Source organism: Protomyctophum parallelum (assembly GCF_964188405.1).
Source record: "Protomyctophum parallelum genome assembly, chromosome: 15".
Taxonomy (NCBI): Eukaryota; Metazoa; Chordata; class Actinopteri; order Myctophiformes; family Myctophidae; genus Protomyctophum; species Protomyctophum parallelum.
This window is the reverse complement of record NC_139710.1, coordinates 12,546,044-12,566,628: the sequence shown is the minus strand read 5'-3', so window position 1 is coordinate 12,566,628 and position 20,585 is coordinate 12,546,044. Positions and strand designations below refer to the sequence as shown.

Genomic DNA, 20,585 nt, shown 5'->3' with positions numbered 1-20,585 from the left:
TTCAGTCAGACAACTCACGAATAGTTTTAACCAATATTTATTATAGGATGAGAATACAAGTGTGCATATAATATATTATCTTGGCGTTCGGCCCTGCTGCATCTTCTCCCTGCTCGGCACAATCAAACACCATCATTAAACATTAAGAGCAGGGAGATAGATATACAATAAAAAAACCCATGGGGAACATAAATAACAGAGCCCACTGGTGGTGCTGGGGTGGTGGTGGGCGCAAACATCACATACAACCAGGAACCAGAAGGAAGGCAGGAAGAGCATGCTGTCTAGTGATCTTATAAGTAGCCCGCCCAATTGATCAGCTGACTGCCACATCAGCGAATTACATGTGGGTCTTGCACACACTGAATACGCCCACGTAGTAATGCAGCATATTAACCCCTTGAGTATAAGTATGCACCCTCAAATCAGAATGATTTCCATACAATGTAGCTCAGTATAGACACAATAATGGCGACAACAGTATTCAGTCACTGGACTGTTTGAGTGACCAAAATCCAGGCTGGCCAATTTCCAGTACAGGAATACCAGTATCAATCATGCTGTTGTTTATGACCCCAAATGCTAATAATGTTTGTCTTTGTGAGCTCTCTAGTCTGTTCTAATTGAAATGTCCCTGTGTGTACTATATACAGGTGCTGTAGAGGGGTGTACAGCCAGGGTGTATTGGTGACGGTAAAAGTCTCAGATCAAGTTCTCATTTAGGTAAGTGCTGTTTTTTTACCAGCTGCGAAGCAGAGCAGGTCAGCAGTGTTAAACAACCAATGTTTCGAGATAAAATGAACAAAATACTTTCTTGTAAGGCAAATAGAAAGTCTTTGAGGCTTTTGTTTGGAATCGTACAATAACAATTGAATGTGAAAATAAGAAAAAACAACTATCCCTCCACCTTTTCTCCTTTTTTAAATTGATTCTGCATCAAGAACTTAAATTAATAGGAAGTAAATGCCATGTCTTCAACTGAACCCCATGTTTGTCTGTGATTCAGTTCTGTCTTGCCATGTCTAAAGGTACATTTGCACAAGACGTGATACAAATAATCACATTGCTTTGATTGCAAGAAACGTGTTGCTTTTTTGCATTCACACCAGACAAAATATTTTCACTTGAAGCGAAAATGTTGATGTTGAGTCTTTACATTGATTTAACTAGAGCAGTGCCCGTAGGGAGGGCCTACTTGGAGCGATGCAAGTTGTAAATGCATACAGAGTACACCCCCTGGGGGTGTGGAGGCCTTTTGGAGGCAGTTATGGACAATCTTTGGTCCGATAGTCTCGACACCGGCCACTGCACCCCCTGCATGCCCCACCCAGATACGATGTCTGTCTCCCTTTGCTGCCCAGAGTTCTTTGTAAGGCATGCCCAAATATGGAGTATATACAGCCTGCTTGTGGAGTTCTGTGTCAGGCATGCCCAAATATGGAGTGTTGTGAGGTCAGGACAGGCCAGCTCCATATATGGACGCTGGGCAGGGGCCCGGTCCAGATCCCGGGCAGAGGCCTTTTTGGGGCGTTTCTGGACAACCGTGGGTCCGACCGACACCAGGCACTGCACCCCCTGCTGTGCTGTGGAACACGTGTGTCGAATTTGAAGTCGGTGGGGCTAACGGTTCTCGAGTTATGTGGATTACACACAGACATACATACTGAATATACATACAGACATACAGAGACTTGGTGCATGTATAGATGGATATAAAATCGCATCACTCAATACAAATTTGTCATGTACTTGAAAATGACTTTAAACTTTTTGTTGAATAGCCACATTGTTAATAAAAAATAACAGATTTAGTATAGTAGTATAATTAACTAAGGATAGTTAACAACAGTATTTGACTGGATTCTTTCTTGCCTGTTTGTGGAGGGCATATTATTCTGTACATCCATGCTATTGGCGTATGGTTTATCACTGATGTGATATGGCTGTATTTGGAGATGTTAAACCCTTTGACTGCCACCTAGTGGTGATTTTATTTAGTTACCTTCCGCCACGGAAAATACTGGATATCTACCCATTTACATCCGGGTCTCCCAGCTCGCAGAGCGAGAGAAGAAACAGCAGCTTGTGTTAGCAGTACCTTACGATGTTTATATTTTGCCAGAAATGGTAATATGCCGGGAGCGATGCGATAAAAGAAAATCACAAATCACATCTGAACCTCGGATGGATTGGCCAAAACCACGGACAGCGCCGCGTTTTTCTGAGCAAACGGCCAACAAAGATTCTACTTTTATATGGGTCGCTATGGCGTGCGCGAGCACTCGTCCTTGTGCTGGGAGTGATGGAGGTGTTGCCCAGCAACCGGGTCAGTGTTGAATGTTGATTTTCAGTGTAACCGTTTCATATGGATAAAGAACATTAATTGACAGAGTATTCCGTGTGTGCATGCACACGCAGTGTGTGATGTCAGGTCACCTCAGCAGGGTACCCTCACCCTGCTGTCATTGTTCAGTCAGAGGAAGCCCCGCTGTATGGCGTCTGCATTAAATTAAACATCAGCGGCCTGGAACTGCTGAACGGGAGACACATGTTTCAGTAGGGCCATTACCTCTGAAACAAGAGATGGTGTTTTCAAATGCGTGCATGCAAGTGTGCCCAAACACACACACCCACCTAAGCACACAAATGTTAGATGTGTGCATAAATCTACACACACACACACACACACACACACACACACACACACGCAATAGCATCTTTCAACATGATAAGGCACTAATATGCAAAGATCCTCACGACAGAGTGAAAAGTGTGTGTGTGTGTGTGTGTGTGTGTGTGTGTGTGTGTGTGTGTGTGTGTGTGTGTGTGTGTGTGTGTGTGTGTGTGTGTGTGTGTGTGTGTGTGTGTGTGTGTGTGTGTGTGTGTGTGTGTGTGTGTGTGTGTGTGTGTGTGTGTGTGTGGAGGTAAAGTAACTGTTGGTGAGGTCATGAACTTGTGAGTGGAACAAGGAAGCTGCTTTTCCATTACATCTCTCTCCAAAGACTGTTGTTTTGCATCTGTTGTAGATACCAACCAAAGTGTGCGTAATACGTCTTTTCTTCGTAATAATGCTCCCATTTCTATTATTTCTCTGGAGAAACATCACGTACCAGGTGTATTTCCACTGAGTTCTCTTTATTGTGACAGGTTTTCACTGAATGCAGCAACTAGAAAATCCATTGGCACTGCATGGGGATGAAGTTAGCTGGAGTGGTTGGCCCAAGTCAACACCGAAAGATCAAGTTAAGCTCTTAGAATTCTGTTTGACAGTATTTCATTCCAGTAAACTGCCTAGGTAGCAACCATCAAGCTAGCTAAACATTTGCAAGTATGCCTGATTTATAGTTGGTTGTGCAAAGTTCCATGATGCGTGTACTTGTGAGCTTGTAGATCTGCTCAGCTACAGTATAAATGAGGCTTTACTGCTCCATGAATGCACCGTGGAGTATTTGAGATTGATCACTTCAATTGCCTCTGGGAATGTATTTATAGATGCCCAGGGAGGTGGGAGAACTGGGACTTTTGTCCTCAAGGGCAAGGTTTTCTTGTACCTTTATGAGGGGTGATGCGTGTGTAACCCAAATCTTGAGCTAACTCAATCATTAAATGCCATTGACAATGAATGGACAATTTTGAGTGTTTGTGTAAACACAAACATTGAAGACGAAGGTGAGGACACAAATTATGATTGGCCGGAATGAGATGATGTATGATGATGTACGATGATAATTGCGCCCTTCACTTCACACGGGTGTGATTCTTATTTTTGTATATGGTTGTTTCAGAGCAGGACAATGTGGCCACTGGCCAGACATGCTGCTTTATATTTTCTTCCTCCAATTGACCATATAAAATTGGCAGCCCAAATTGTGTTTTTCTGCCAAAATGTAGTTTTTCGTTCAACCGTTTGATGCGGACACTAGAGATGTTTTAACAGTCAAGAGTGGCCGGTAAAGCAGCCGGGTGTCAACCGTGAGGTTCCCAGTTTGATCCCGGGCTCCCCGAAAGTTAGTGTCGAAGTGTTCTTGAGCAGGACGCTGAACCCCCTAATTGCGATATGCAGGTTGGTTCCTTGCATGGTCGGTTTCCTCCGTCATTGGTGTATGAATGTGTGTGAATGGGTGAATGTAATGCACAATCTATGTAAAGTGCTTTGGAAAAGCACTATATAAATGCACCATTCTATTGGGTTCTGTGCAGAATACACAGTAAATGCAGTGTAGGTGTTCTGTGCAGAATACACAGTAAATGCAGTGTAGGTGTTCTGTGCGGAATACACAGTAAATGCAGTGTAGGTGTTCTGTGCAGAATACACAGTAAATGCAGTGTAGGTGTTCTGTGCAGAATACACAGTAAATGCAGTGTAGGTGTTCTGTGCAGAATACACAATAAATGCAGTGTAGGTGTTCTGTGCGGAATACACAGTAAATGCAGTGTAGGTGTTCTGTGCGGAATACACAGTAAATGCAGTGTAGGTGTTCTGTGCAGAATACACAGTAAATGCAGTGTAGGTGTTCTGTGCAGAATACACAATAAATGCAGTGTAGGTGTTCTGTGCGGAATACACAGTAAATGCAGTGTAGGTGTTCTGTGCAGAATACACAGTAAATGCAGTGTAGGTGTTCTGTGCTGAATACACAGTAAATGCAGTGTAGGTGTTCTGTGCTGAATACACAGTAAATGCAGTGTAGGTGTTCTGTGCGGAATACACAGTAAATGCAGTGTAGGTGTTCTGTGCTGAATACACAGTAAATGCAGTGTAGGGTTCCACTCACTTGCTCCAGCCAAGGTTTTATCTGATAGATCTGAAGTGCTGCTCAGTCATCACTGTGAGCAAGCTGCTGGGATGATGATGGTTTCTCTGCAAGAACACTTGTTCTTACTGCCTCCCCGTTTCGCTTCGTTTCTTTCTTTCTGCTTTCACTCATTCACACTCACTTGTCAGTCTCAAGTCTGCACGCGCACACACACACACGCACTCGCACGCACGCACGCACGTGCATACAAACACTCACATTCACATATACACAAACATACAGTATGTATATACATACAGCTGTCTGAAGCCTTCAGCAGCCTCGCTGCCTTCAGCAGCCGCACCAGAAAGTACTTAGTGATCTAAAAGAGGGAGCAGCAAGCTTTGTTTTAATCCCTGTTTGGACTGGAACAGACTCCTAAATAATCTGATGCAATGGGACACCACTGTTTACTGGTAGCCAGTGGTTTGCATTCGAAGTGTGTCTCCAATGTTCATTCAGCTGTGGTGGGCCAATGCCTGGCAGCTGACAGGAACAACAAAAGCGAAAAACAAACTGTGCACAGATAACAGATTTTTTAAATACATAGTTTCAAGCATACAAGATACTGGGGTGTCCAGGTAGCTGAGTGCTTAGTGAGCCCGCCTGGGCAGCCAGAGATGTCGCAGGTTCGATTCCAGGCCAGCAATGTGTCTATGTGTGTCCCTGAGCTGGACTCTTAACCCCTAATTGCTCCCCGAGCACAGTTAGTCAGTTAAGATGTTGATCATATCAGTCTGGTCTGCTTTGGTCACAATGACAAGCCGATTACCCAACTGTCCTCCTCGTTACTTGTTTTGACAAAATATGAACTGATTTAACTGCACTACCTATTCTACAGGGTTATGGGTGAGCAGTGTTTCTGTTGCTCAGGCATTGTATTTCGAAGATCAAGATACCAAAATGAAGCACTGAAATCTTCATTGGATTCAGTAGGTACTGGTTGTACTGTATAGGAAAATAAAGTACGGTATGCAGATCTGCTATTTTTGCTTTGTTTTTGTGTATAACATGAACAGAACAGAACAGAAGGAATCCTATAATCTGAATTGGAATGCTGATTTGAGACTTGTTTGCTTTATACAATAGGACTCTTACTTGCTTCACTCTCTTCGACTCTTTGATACTTTGGTGTGTTGCTTGCTTGTTATGCCAGGTAGTGTCCTTTTAAGCAAACCTGTGTTCTTTTAGCTATCTAATTCATTGGCCACCTGTTTTTGATTAGCAAATGTTCATGGCATTTCCTCTGTCCTTGCAAATAATGAACATTGTCTGCTGCTCTGGATAACAGCCTACGTCTGCTGAATGCCTACAGTGTGAAATGCAGCCATCCTCCCTCTATTCTCTATCAGTACTGCAGAGGTCACTACCACCAAACCTTTTCAGCTCCAGTCCCAAAAGAGATGCTGTCTCCCCGGGACCCCTACTTACCAAAATACACGATGAATTTACCACTTAAGCCCTATTAAAACCTATAAGAAATTATCATAATAATGATAATTTCAGAATCTTTTAAATACGTTTTGTAACGGTTAATATAAAGGGATATTTGTGATCTGTAAAAACAGGTCAGTTTGGCCTTGTGCATTTCTGATTTGGCAGGGTGGAAATTAAATGCGCTACATCCTAACACAAAACTCATGTCTTCAATAAATGGTGATCACAATCCTTGCAAATTCTGAAGGGGGGGTTTTTCCAAAAATGGAACAGGGCAGTGTTACAATTGCTGTATGTGCTGTCCATGCAAGCCTTGACGAATGTCGATATTTCTGAGATGATAAGCACCTCTGGATGAAAATGTCGTTGTATATCTCTCTCATATATCTTCACCTTCCAGCGTTGAAGGCGCATAACTGACATGCCAAGACCAGTGGTTTGGGGTGCACGTCCCTCCCCTTCTTCACTCACGCGAAACACACGCATACACGCGCGCACACACACACACACACACACACACACACACACACACACACACACTAACATGTGCGCCGTCACACACACGCTCATGGGAGCACTAACTCACAGACTCCGACCTTGAGGGTGTTAGTGGTGTTGACATTTGTTTGGACGGTGTTTCAATTCCTCAGCCTGCCGTGAGGTCACATGGCTTCACATCAAAGTAAAGAATTCCTTCCTGGGCGACACTGAGAACTCTGATGTTTATTCTAGAAGTCTGTCTGTCTGCATTTCTGTCTGTCTGTCTGTAGTATGTACGGCGTGCGGTTATATTTTGTGATTTAATATTTGGGCAGTTTATCTGTGCTTATCTGTTTCTCTTTCTGTGTCTGCTGTTTGCGTTTGCTTCCTGTATCTAATCTTCTGTTTTATCCGTCTGTCTTTTTGGTCGTTTTTCTCTCCATGCATAGTTGTCTTATGTTCTCTCTCTCTTCTGTTGGTCATGGTCAAGGTTCGCCAACAGTGTGGTTTTGGACATCACTGATTTGCTAATGTTAATTAGCAAATCATAAAGGCAACCGAAAGTATAAATTTTTACACGTTATGAAAAATGAACACTATTGACTGTTATATAATATATTCTGTATGTTTGTTCTCATAACTGGGTCAGGTTATGCATAACTAAATTCATTGTTCATTGCCTGGTAACCTGTTACTTTGCCTGGATTTTCCTACTTGTCGAATGGTCTTCAGTGAGTCATTGATTGCACCATTTGGCAACTTTATTGAGATTCATTATAAAAGATAGGCTTTTTACTGGGCTCCTTTTAAACGAGAGCCAGCTGGCATTTTTACACACACACACCACGCACACACAGGCGCACTCACACACACCAGGCATACACCGTTACACACGTGCACAGGCAACTTACTTACCAGTACTCTTGTTGTTTGGGGACCTACAAGAAATGGGCCCCTGACCCTTTTTGGGTCCTGGCCCAGAGTTTTAGAAACAGCACTCTTATTCAGGCATTGTTAGTTGTGAGGTTAGCCCCCTGAGGTGTGTTTTGTTTTGATGTCTCCTGTTGCAGGCATATGAATGGCCACCTGGAGAGCAGGAGGGGCCTTCAGGCATGTTAACGGACACCTGCAGGGCATTGAGGGGCCTCTTTGTGATGGACAGGGTTCCGCTTCAGGTGGTGCTAATTTCTCTCTGCCCTGGGGAGGGGCAATTGGGGTGGACTGTGTGTGTGTGTGTGTGTGTGTGTGTGTGTGTGTGTGTGTGTGTGTGTGTGTGTGTACACACACAAGTACGCGCGCTGATGCATTCCAACATAGTGCATAGAGAAAATAATTCAAATGTTCATACATCTAAAGCTATTTTGTTTATTTATTTATTATTCTGTTTATTCATCATTCCATTATATTTGTGTGTGGGTGCATGAGTGCGAGAGTGTGTGCATGAATGCGCGCAGCGGTGCGAGAGAGAGACTGAGTACATGCAAACTGTGTGTGTGTGTGTGTGTGTGTGTGCACGCATGCGTGCATGTTTGACAGTAATTGCTGTAATGCTACCAGGAACACCACAGACGGATCGTGACAGAGTCTCACCTCCCACTAATCGTTATGTAAATGTGATAACCATCTAAAGACATAATTGTGTGTGTGTTCTACCTAATATGGTTTTATCTCTTATCATACAGAGGTCCGCTGTCAGACAAATGTGGCATTGTCCGAGGTAGGCACATGAAATTGTTGTGTGCGTGCGTGCTTGACTCGTGCGCGTCTGTGAAGCCATGCTCTATGAGTTCAAGGACTCTGTCTGGTCCCAGTATATGATACTGTGCTGTGCACTGATACGCACACATGCAAACACACACTCCTACGTGGAGAGAGAGAGAGAAGCCTGGGTATTTAAGATGAGAAGAGCAGACCTGTTTATTAAATGTCAGGGGCCGATGTTCTAGAATATCCAATAATGTTCCAATGAATGCCTTGTGTTCTCTCAGGCTTAACCCCACACACCTGACTGACTAGAAGTCTTTGTGTGCAGACTAAGGGAGAGAAGAGGAAGATGATACAATTTAGGTAAGGAGTAAGGATAGAAAGAAAACAATGCAAAAGCATTTACTTAATTGTAAATTAAAGTTGAAAGATATACATGTGTTAAATTCATTTTAATTAATCTTTTAGCTAGGAATGTGCCAATGATACATTTTTGCCGATATGCGATTAATTGCTGTTATGGCCGATAACTGATATTACCGATGTCGATATGATCTCATTGATACATTTTGTCCATTCAGCTTGTAGATCTGTTCAAGCTGTTACTTTGCTCTTGTTTATCTGTAAAGACAAATCCGACTGATTCATTAATCAGTCCGATAGATTAATCAGACCGATGGCCAATTAATCTCCTATCACTACTTTTGGCCAACAGTTAACCATTGCAGAAAATCTAGATTGAATACAATACTGGGATGACTGCAGGATTCTTACACAATATGGGTGTGGTTATAGACATTAAAAAGACAACAGAGAGTAGTATGGTTAGTCAAGTCATGATGATAAAAGATTTTTATAAATATGTGGGAACTCAAAGAACACAACGTAATGCTAGTTTTTCAGATTGCTGTTCAAGATTTTGTCTACAGGCGTGTTCAAGGCCTATAACAAGGAGCTTAGTTTTCTCCATGAAGTCCATAGGCGACATGCAGGCCCATTCATGTAATACAGTATGTTCCCAAACATTGTAGACGGTGGGCCAATGGCTGTTATCGTGACTTCCATTGTTCCCCACTCAGGAACTGCATTATTACCTATATACAGGTTTAATGTTTGTTTTGTCACTAACACAAACATTAAATGCCATTAACAATGAACAGAGTTTATGATAAGGGTTGGTAAAGCGCCCCTCACTTCACACAGGTGTGATTTTTTTCACAGTAGACGGATACAATCCCTATCAGTACTGAAACAGATGTTTCCAGCTTTGATTTGTGCACCTTGATGGAGTTCAACCAACTACATTTTATTTTCTCGACTTAATATAAACGTAGTGCTATTCGGGCCTTTATTGTTGGTGACGTATATGTCGATCAGTGTCTGGTGGATTAAAGGAAATACCTCTATGTATATGTATATGTAATTTGTAGGTTGCGGTATACTGTGGTTACTTTGCGTATGCCCCATTTGATGCGTACAGTATGTATCGTAGCAGCATATGACGTCAGGGTATAACTGGTACAACTAGCTCTCAATGATGACGTAATAAAGATGTGGATTAAAGGACCCAATGCCAGGGTGTAATTGGATTTCGATGGTGACGTAATGACGATATGTTTGTGTCGGGAGGATTAAAGGTAATGGCCCTATGTATACATGTATGTAATCTGACACCACTGCCATATCAAGCACAAGTAGTCATTACGTCATATGCTGGCACGGCGCATACACATCAAACGGCGACATACGAAAACTATTACTTGCGCGCTCTGCTTGCGCAAGTAACTAGAAATGTGCATTCAGTGGTACGGGAATCTTCACCAGGAGGTACAGCCTAATAACAATACTTACACTGTCTGCAGTAACGTCAAACCGTGTCCCTCTCCTTCTCTCTGTCTGTGCATACAGTGCACATGCACGCATTTCATACTGTAGGTGCATGTCATACTGTAGGTGCATGGGGTATGTTGTCATGTTTAGTATGTTCATTCTACTAGTCCTTACCCGTTGTGAGATATTTGCCCCCCCGCGTCGCCGCGGGGGGTACTGCGCCCTGGTGGCATTTTTTATTCACTAATAAATTCATTATTAATCATTAATGTGTCAAATCGAAAAAAGGGCTCCGTTACGCCCTCCATATTGATATGGTCAATGCCTGTGTGAAAAGTGGGAGCGATTGGTGCAGGCAATGAGGAGATAATGCGGTGTTTCTGACACACTCTCTCTCTCTCTCTCTCTCTCTCTCTCTCTCTCTCTCTCTCTCTCTCTCTCTCTCTCTCTCTCTCTCTCTCTCTCACACTCTCACACTCTCACACTCTCTCACTCTCACTCTCACTCTCACACACACACACACAGACATTGTTAGAATTATCTTGGTGAATTATCTTGGTGTTGTCCTGGATAGTCAGCTCTCGTTCAAAGCTCACATCACAGCTGTCACTCGATCATGTAGGTTCACACTCTATAACATACGACGAATTAGACCGTTCCTCACCCAGGAATCAGCCCAGCTCCTAATCCAGACAACAGTCTTGTCAAAACTCGACTATTGTAACTCCCTCCTTACTGGCCTACCAGCATGTGCACTTAAGCCTCTCCAGCTGATCCAAAATGCAGCAGCTCGCTTGGTCTTCAACCAGCCAAAATTCTCACATGTCTCCCCCCTGCTCCGCTCCCTCCACTGGCTCCCGGTCGCTGCCCGCACAGAATACAAAACTCTGATGCTGGCATTCAAAGCAACCAAAGGTATGGCTCCCCCATATCTTACAAGTATGATTGAACCCTACAAACCCTCCCGCGCACTCAGATCAGCCAACGCAGGGAAACTGGAAGTACCCTCACTAAAAACGCCGGGCCAACGCTCCACACGTCCCAAACTCTTCTCCCTTCTGGCTCCAAAACTGTGGAATGCACTTCCCATTGCAGTCAGAACTGCAGCATCACTCCCAATCTTCCGCCGTAGCCTGAAAACCCACCTTTTCAGACTCCATCATGGCCCATAGCACTTACCCTAACCCCTTAGATAGCATTTCTGTTGGCTTAGATAGCATTTGACACAGACTTATAGCATGTTATGTAGACAGCACTATAATTGTATTGTATATAGTTATAGCACGCCATAGTACATATGTATAGCATAGTAGTAAATATGTATAGTTTATATGTATAGTGTATGTATAGTTTCATTATATAGATATTCCACTGTTACTTTCTTAGCTTACGCATGTTTCATGATATTGATAAATGCTTTTATGTGATGTATTCCCATGCTTTTGTTCTTGCTTAAATGTAAGTCGCTCTGGATTAAGAGCGTCTGCTAAATGCCTAAATTGTAAATTGTAAATTGTAAATTATAGTATGATGATGTTGGTGTAAGCTAGCAAACGTTGGCTCCAACTGAATCGTGTCTCTTTTACGTGTGTGTCCACATGCACGTCATACTGTAGGTGCCTCTGTCTTATTGCTTTTGTCCATTGTCTTCTACCGTACTGATGTTGATCCCCACAGAACGTTCACAGTGGCGAGAGTCAAAATCCTCTTACTCCTCAGTTACACATCAGTTCTTCTGAATGTGTTGATTGCCCCCTAGCCTGAAAGAGCCCTGTGCTTTTCTGGGCCTAGAGGGGCAGAACAAACTAGCACTGGGAAAGGACTCCCCATTTGAGGAGCGACGCCCCTCTGGACTTATTGGTTAGTGCTCCTATGCCACTTTTCCTGAGGCGTTCGCCCAGACTTTTTCTTTTCCTTTTGAAATGTTAGGCAGCCAACAGTTTAGCCTGAGAGTACCCAGTTATCATGTGTGGCCACAAGGAGGCACTCCTTGTGGACATAACCTGGACATAACCAGGCAGTGACAGTGTGTGTCCTCTGACGACAAAGCAGAAATATACTTTCAAAATGTAGTCTTAGATTTGACTTAATTAGCATATTGATTGGAAATAGGGGACATAATTAGCCTGACGATTAGCTGACAAAGCTAACAAAAGGTCACAAATTAATTGAACACCTATCTCATTTGTGTAATCTTCACAAAAAGTGAAGTTTAAAAGCAACAATGTATGTACTGTATGTGTTAAACCATACCAAGGTGGGATGGCATGTTACCTCGCTGCATCAGGTGACTTATATTATATTATTATTATATTCATAATATAATTACCAGTAAGACACCTGAGGGCGAGAAGCCCCCAGGCCTCATGCCATATATGGAGCGTGTGTTGAGTGTACAGGGTGTGATGAGGTCAAATCAACATATGGAATGTCAGAACAGGTGAGCTCCATGGAGATCTAAGGGTGGCAGTGTCTTGAATGTACAGGGTTTGATGAGGGCCCAGGTAGGGCCGGGCCTTAATTTTCGGGCCTGTTGAGAACTCCGGCTCCGGCTGCCAGGCGCAGCTGCTCAAATAACTTTGGAGCAGGCTTTCCCCATGTATGGGGATGATGATGTCATATTGTGATGTCACGAGACCTGGGCACAATATATGGGGGCTTTCCCCATGTAAGGGGATTTTGAGTGACGAAAATGTCATGTCATGTCAAAATGTCAACATATGGGATTTCATAGTTAACATATGGGCTTAATATCAGGGATCTCCATAATATGGGCTTCATTGCAACAGCAGGTCGTATTTACTATGATATGATCCCTGATTTACTATCATCCCTGATGATGTCATAGTGATGTCACGAGACCTGGGCACAATGACGACGATTGTGAGTGACCGATTGAGTGACAATTGTGAGTGACGGGGATTGTGAGTGACATGACGTGATCAATGTTCCCTCTAATTCTTTTTAGGTCTGAGCAAACGCTCAAACCTCCTGAGCAGACATCAGCAACTACTGAGCAATCATACATCACCTTGACACCAACTATCCAAACGTTAGATAATGCGAAGTGTGGGCCCCTCACTTCACACAGGTGTGATTTGTTGTCTTTTTTTCCAAATGGATTTTCGTATACGAGTGAATCAATGAATAGTTACATAAGGTTACGCAAGTTACAACATTTTTTATTTTATATCAAGCTGGTAGGCTAGCAATTTTAGGAATATTCAGTTACCTGTAGTCTATATGATATCAGTGGTTCTCAACCTTTTGTGGCTGTAACGCCCCAAAGTAATCATATTTGAACTAGGGACCCCCCATCCAGCAACAGAATGGTTCCACAGATAAATATTGTGAAAATAGCCGATCTACAAGCTCGTTGTGAACTTGTAGATAGGATATTTTCACAATTGTTGCCTCTTTCTTTATTATTTAATAATCTGGCCAATGTTTGACCAGTTTTTATAGCATGGTTTGCTGATTACTTTTGATGCAGTAATGGTATTTTTCTTTTAGAGCCTTTGAGGTATTATAGAAGTCTTAAAGGTCCTTAAATTGTCACTTCACTGTTATCTGGGGTCCTCCCCCCCCCCCCACCCCTAAATCATGTGGGGACCCACAGGTTGAGAACGACGAATGGTATATGAATACTCAATTGTGCATTACATGGGGGGCATGAGAAAACGTAAAAACTTTATTGGGACACACACACACACACACACACACACACACACACACACACACACACACACACACACACACACTTAAGACGAGTTTGTTGGTGTGTCTTTGAACTCCTAGTTTCTCAGATTGTCGAACGTCAGCAGCCCATTATGGCCCCTACTACGCCAGCTAAGGGCTATGTAGCGGTACACCGGACTGGAGGCTTGTTGTGCTGTAGTGATAACCACGTTAGCTAACCAGCTAATGCGAAGCTAACGCACACGGGCGCACCTTAGGGGGAACGTTGGACGTGATGTGACAAAAAACACAAGGTTTCATAGTTAACTGCGACCTTTGGTCTCAATGTCAAATATTCTGAATAAGGGCCATAGGCGTTTAAAATCCTTTTTGGAAAAAGGTACTTTGGGAGACAAAAGGGCAGGTGCTCCACCACCCGTGAACGTGCCTGGTATGTTGAAATCACCAGTGGGTTTCAGGTACGATAACTACTGGTCAACTGGTTGTTAATGTCAATTAAGTTATATGAAGCAGACTGCACACCCAATGGTACATTTTACATTTAAAGTAAGAGTTAAATTAACACTCAGGATGTTGCCCTTCACTGTGGTCGTATAGTTGTAGTTGATGGTCCCCATCCCCAACCCCCCAGTAAAGGCCTCAGCAGTAATCAGTTAATGTTGCAGCCTTACCTGAAAGGCTCATTTCATCTATTAATGCATGCACAGCGCACGCATATGTACACCCATCCTTCAAGGGTCTCTTTGTCCCCCTCATGTCAGGAGTAATGAGCAGATTGAGTTACGCCGACCCACTTGTGACTTGCGTTGTTTCTGTTAATTCCTTAACGAACTTAACGACAAGCACCACCACCACCTTCTCTTGACCTCTCTGCTCTGGAATAAAATGTATGTAAAAAGTTACTACTTTTCAACTACCGGTACGGTTTATGTAAAAGTTACTACTTTACAACTACAGTTTAACAGTTTGTACTGTAAGTCTAGGGCTACATTTCAATGGGCCGTCTGTTGACAGGAAATGGAGCAGCTGTCTAGTAGAAAACCATCAGTCTAAGCATAGTATTTAAAAAAACAGATGTGTCATTTTCACAGCTGGATCAGATGGTTTAGTGTAAACCGAACCAGCGTTTTGTTTTTGAAACATGCATTCAATTTAACATGCAAGTCACTTGGTTGTACGTACGAAGTGTGAACTAAGTGTGAGATTGAAATAAAATACTCAATCTGTTATAGTTTATTTTGGGTAGATATTGACACTTCAACACGTCAATATCATGAAGATGATGCACACAATTCATGATGAATGAGAAGTATTTATTTTTCTGCCTAAACATTTTGGGTTCACTGATAACCACAAACCTGGAATAGAATGCACCTTCTGTTGTCTTTCAACATCAGCAGGTGGTTGGGCTATATGGGACTACATGCATGCATATATGTACACACACACATGGGCACATGCGCACACACACTCACTCACTTAACACAAGTTCACGTGCGTACACACACACACACACACACACACACACACACACAGTCACACACACACAACCACACTCTCTCTCACACACACACACACACACACACACACACACACACACACACACACACACCACCTATGGAGTTTTATGACACTAGTGACTAAATGCACATTAGTTTAACAGCTCTGTAGTTTGGTTGCAGCTGCAAGAATGTGAAAGACCACCCATACCATGAAACATGATGATCACACATATCTCACACACACACACACACACACACACACACACACACACACACACACACACACACACACACACACACACACACACACACACACACACCAAGAAGGATGTGACACGTTTAAACCTATATGCTATATGCTTGATATGACTTTGCATGACAGGTGACTTCTAATTAACTGATGTTGCTTTTTATTTACTTTGCTTAAGTTGTTACTTTGTCTATGTCAATTTAAAAGCTCTCAATGCATCGCATTGTGATGTATTGTGAGCTTGTACATCTGCTATTTTTGAAAATGTTGTGTTTTTTTGTCAGGTGAAACCTGACTAATGACATCTCATGAAATGTAAGCGACCTAGTTATCAATGGAGCGAGCTAGTCACCCCATGCCACCTAAGCCAATGGGAGTCTGACCCATACTCTGAAACGCCACCGCCAGCCAATCACGTAGTAGCGACTAGCAACCTCGTCATGTTTGCCCGCCAATAAAAAAACTGTTACTGTGGACGACACCATGATAAAGCAATACACTTGTTTACAACAGGGTCCACCATTTTCAATTCATCATAACATTTAGAGACGTACAAATATACACTTCCAATAGATGGGCCATGTTGGGACTGGTTAACAGACTGGCAGTATTGTTACAGTATCACTACTGTAAGACAAAAATACTGAGAGAGGATAATGAAGTGCAATTTGAAGTTTACAAAAACCATATTATGTGGTTTCAGTTGGACTTAACCACATGCGGTTGCATGTGGTACATAGCATCCCTGTTCTGGCTATGTACATTCATAGAAAATAGACCATCTTCAAGCTCAGAAAGTGTTACTGCGATTTGTATAACTGCGTTATTGGTACAGGCATATATACCTGTATGTATGCATGTACGCCTCTTGTCTGAAAGTGAAATTGAAACTATTCTGACTAGTGACTCAAAGGCTAGACTAGAGTTGCACTCTAAGGAGGAAACTAAACTTTGATATGGTTCTTCCTTTATTTTCTGTTGAACTCAAACTCTGTGCTTTTGGTTAGCTATACTAAAACATTTAGTTTTTCAGGTGAATTTATGATCAATATGTAGCAAACTGTAGATTTGATTCATCATGACCCAGAAATGCTCATTTAATAATATCCATCCTGTACTCTCTCCAAGTTCATTTCCCGAGCGTTCATTTGATTTGCAGACTCTAATGCAAAATGTGAAAAGCTCTCAAGAGTGTCGCAAGAAAGCCATGTTGTCTTTTAGTGAGACGAGCGAGGTTGCATCATAAATCCATGGTGTGATTTCCAACTGGCATCTTTATAAGCATGCCATAAATCATAAACAGGGTGGTTCATGCTTTTATATTGACAACCAGTTGGCTAGAGGTTGTAATTTCAGGCACTCTTTTTTTTAAATCTCTAAAATAGCAACAGAAGATTGATGTTCAAATTAAAGCTTTCATCACAGTCATTTGTTTGGAGGCATGATTTATTTGGGATTTTACTTTATGTAATTGGCAACTTTCATAAACATTCATGAATATTATAGACCATTTGTCATTGACAGGACACATAAAATTGGCAGCTTGAAAGGACCATACCGCCTTCAATACTTGTCTTTGTCTATTCACAGCTTCGGCCATATATTGGACACCTACATAAACAAAGTCAATTTCCTGTTAATTGCCTCATTTTAAGATGTTTCATTTGTTTACATATTCTCCATTAGACAGACCGAGAGAGAGAGAGAGAGAGAGCCAGGCAGACATACAGACCTTTATTGATCCCGCGGGGGAAATTCAGTTGTCATAGCAGCACCGCAGTACACATGAAACACAGGACAGGTTTAGGTAAATCAAGCCATGTATTAAAATGCACTAAATTAAACTATAATGTAATTTTGAATCAGTTTAAAGTTGTAGCATAATAGTCTACATTGAGTTTTGGTCAGACCACTGATATGGAGCCATTGGAGACCTTGTGGAAAGCCATAGCATAGTTCTCCATATTTTCTGGATCAGGGCCCACTTGAAAATGTCAACCGCTTTTGTGGCCCACCCATCTGACCATGGCCCACGGGTGCCATGTTCAGTAGTCAGTAGGTGGTTGTGCATTTTTTTCAGAACATGTTATAGAGAGTGAGTGGCAAATCGAGTGGCAAAGTGAGTTTAGAAATCAGACTTTTCTGTTTGGATGTATGTCTGTCAAGGTCAGAAAGTAGTTTTTTGCCACATAACCACATATCAACTGGGGTAAATATATATATATCGGTACACACACATCCTTCTCTCAGAAAGAAAAGTGTGTCCTTTCCACTCTGATGCGGTGCAATGCAGGGCTCAGGTGACCAGATGTACCTGAAGTGACTTAAATCTGGAATGGCTGACACACACACACACACACACACACACACTGCATCCGGTGCATGGTGTTCAACTGCGCGTGCGTGCGTACACACACACACACACACACACACACACACACACACACATGTTGGTACATGCCAGGGCCATTAGTTTGGGGTGCAAAGGTCATCCTTCGGGGTCAGAGTGTCAGTCTTGTGTTTCAGCTATAGAAGTATCCTCTATAACATGCCGAAAAGACACAGATGAATGGTGTCCATTCTGAGAGAGAGAGAGAGAGAGAGAGAGAGAGAGAGAGCGAGAGAGAGAGAGAGAGAGAGAGAGAGAGAGGGGTGACGGAAAAGGGGGGAAATCATGAGAAAATGTGAGACTGATGTGGAAGGAGTGATCAAGAGAAAAAGGGAGGGGGGTGGATCAGAGAGAAAGAGGGAGAAAGTTAGTGATCATGTTTTTAGGTACCTCGGTGATACCAATCTTAATTACAGAAGTGTGTGTGTGTGTGTGTGTGTGTGTGTGTGTGTGTGTGTTTGGGGCATAGAGTACGCGTTTGTATGTGGTTTGTACAGGTGCATAAGTAGTGTTGGCTTGCATTTGTCTGTCCGGTTGGTAAATGATGTATGTGTGTGTTGTAAACTCTAAGTACTGGACCCTCGTCTGGTTTGACAGACAGGTAGTGTGTGCAGGCTGGGTGGTGTGTGATAATCCGGTTGAAGTATTCCTTCGGTACAGCGGCGGCGGGCCCGGGAGAACAATAACGCAACACGAGACAGTATCACGCTAAAGGTTCACAAAGTTTATTACACAAACAGGAACATATATAGTGCTGGATCGTAATTACGTGACAACAAGATGTGAGACATAATGTGCCTACTGGCTGCAGCAAGGCTGACCTTGCTGTCTGAGTTGTCTCTCGTAGCCTAACTATAAAGTATGCTACAGATCAGGCAGTACACAATACATATCAAGTACACTGTGTCATGACGTTCAAGTACACAGACATGGGCGATCATGTATTTGTATATGATATGAATGTATGTACAGTATGTATGCATGTATGTACATACTTCTGCATGAGCTGGTATGTGAAGAAGTGCATGTTTGTTGGGTATGTGTGTTCTTCCGTGTACATAATGGATCCATGGTGGACATAGGAGACTGCAGTGGACTTAAGGATGCCCAACAGAGGCTGCTCTATATTTGGGAGCTGGAGCGAGGCTACTGACCCTAACACTGACCCCCACACCTGCTCTGTGTGTGTGTGTGTGTGTGTGTGTGTGTGTGTGTGTGTGTGTGTGTCAGGCGGGAGTGGGGCAAGGGTATTGAGTGTGGTTGTGGTAGTCCGTCTGTTCGTGTGTGTGTGCAAGTATGCAACACGTTTGATTTCACTCTTGCCATTAACTGCTCATGAAACTGCTATACACAAACCCAGTAGAGCCAAATGTAGTCTGTGTTGAATAAATCATGGAGACCATCATCCGCCACTCCGGCTGGTAGGAGAAATGCTACACGTGCTGGGGAGGTCTGCTGTCACAATATATACTAGATATAGTGCGTTTTCTACTACATTGTGTAGTATGTAATTGCATCCTAAAGCAATGCGTTAAAAATAAATCTATATGCAAAGCTATCATATAGATCAGAAAAACACAGTTTTGTTCTGCAATGTATGAATTGAACATACCACACCAGTCGTGTCGATCACAGCTTGTCAACTTCGTGAAATGTGCAAGATTCTTAATTTCCCTGTGGTACGTGTATATGGCATCAATCCTAAAGCAGTTTGCAGCTTTGTAAGTTAGTGACTGCCTCCATGCATCCCCCCCCCCCCCCCCCCCAAACAACATATATGATTATTAAGTCAAATTTGCTATTGTCGGTTAGGGGTTAAACAGTTAATTATTAACATCCCCATAATTACTGCAATTATTGAAATTAGCCTAGTATTTGTAATAGACTAGTTAATAACTAGGCAATTGTAACATTCAAGACCTCATTTGCTTGTGGTGATATGCTCATAATGAGTTGAGGTGTGCCACTGTTTTAATGTCATTCATCTGAACATTTTACAGTTTAATTTAGCCACTTGATTGCAGTTAGCATGTTTCTGTGTCCAGCAATGTGATTTTACTTCTTTGCAGCTGTACATCCCTCATTAGTGTGTGTGTGTGTGTGTGTGTGTGTGTGTGTGTGTGTGTGTGTGTGTGTGTGTGTGTGTGTGTGTGTGTGTGTGTGTGTGTGTGTGTGTGTGCACGAAGTCAGCCAATGCGTGACCATGTCTCTCAGTTCCTGTTCCGTATTTAGGTCCTGAGGTTCATAGGTCACAGGGGTCACATAGGCTGCATGAAAGACTGCCTGTTATCAGGTGGCAAACAAAAGAGTGTGTGTGTGTGTGTGTGTGTGTGTGTGTGTGTGTGTGTGTGTGTGTGTGTGTGTGTGTGTGTGTGTGTGTGTGTGTGTGTGTGTGTGTGTGTGTGTGTGTGTGTGTGTGTGTGTGTGTGTGTGTGTGTGTGTGTGCGCGCGCATCAGAAAGCATGTGAGTTGAATATGTTCGAAAAAGAAAGATTGCT

At 42.7% G+C, this 20,585-nt stretch overlaps 1 long non-coding RNA gene across 1 annotated transcript in view; it reads left to right on the top strand.

Annotated features, from left to right (window-relative positions):
- The window catches only part of LOC310872493, a 76,516-nt gene that overhangs the window by 36,094 nt on the left and 19,837 nt on the right, over positions 1 to 20,585 (top strand). Inside the window, exon 2 of the long non-coding RNA XR_014570393.1 lies at positions 654 to 723. This is a non-coding gene — a long non-coding RNA (uncharacterized lncRNA). The remainder of the gene's footprint in view (positions 1 to 653; positions 724 to 20,585) is intronic.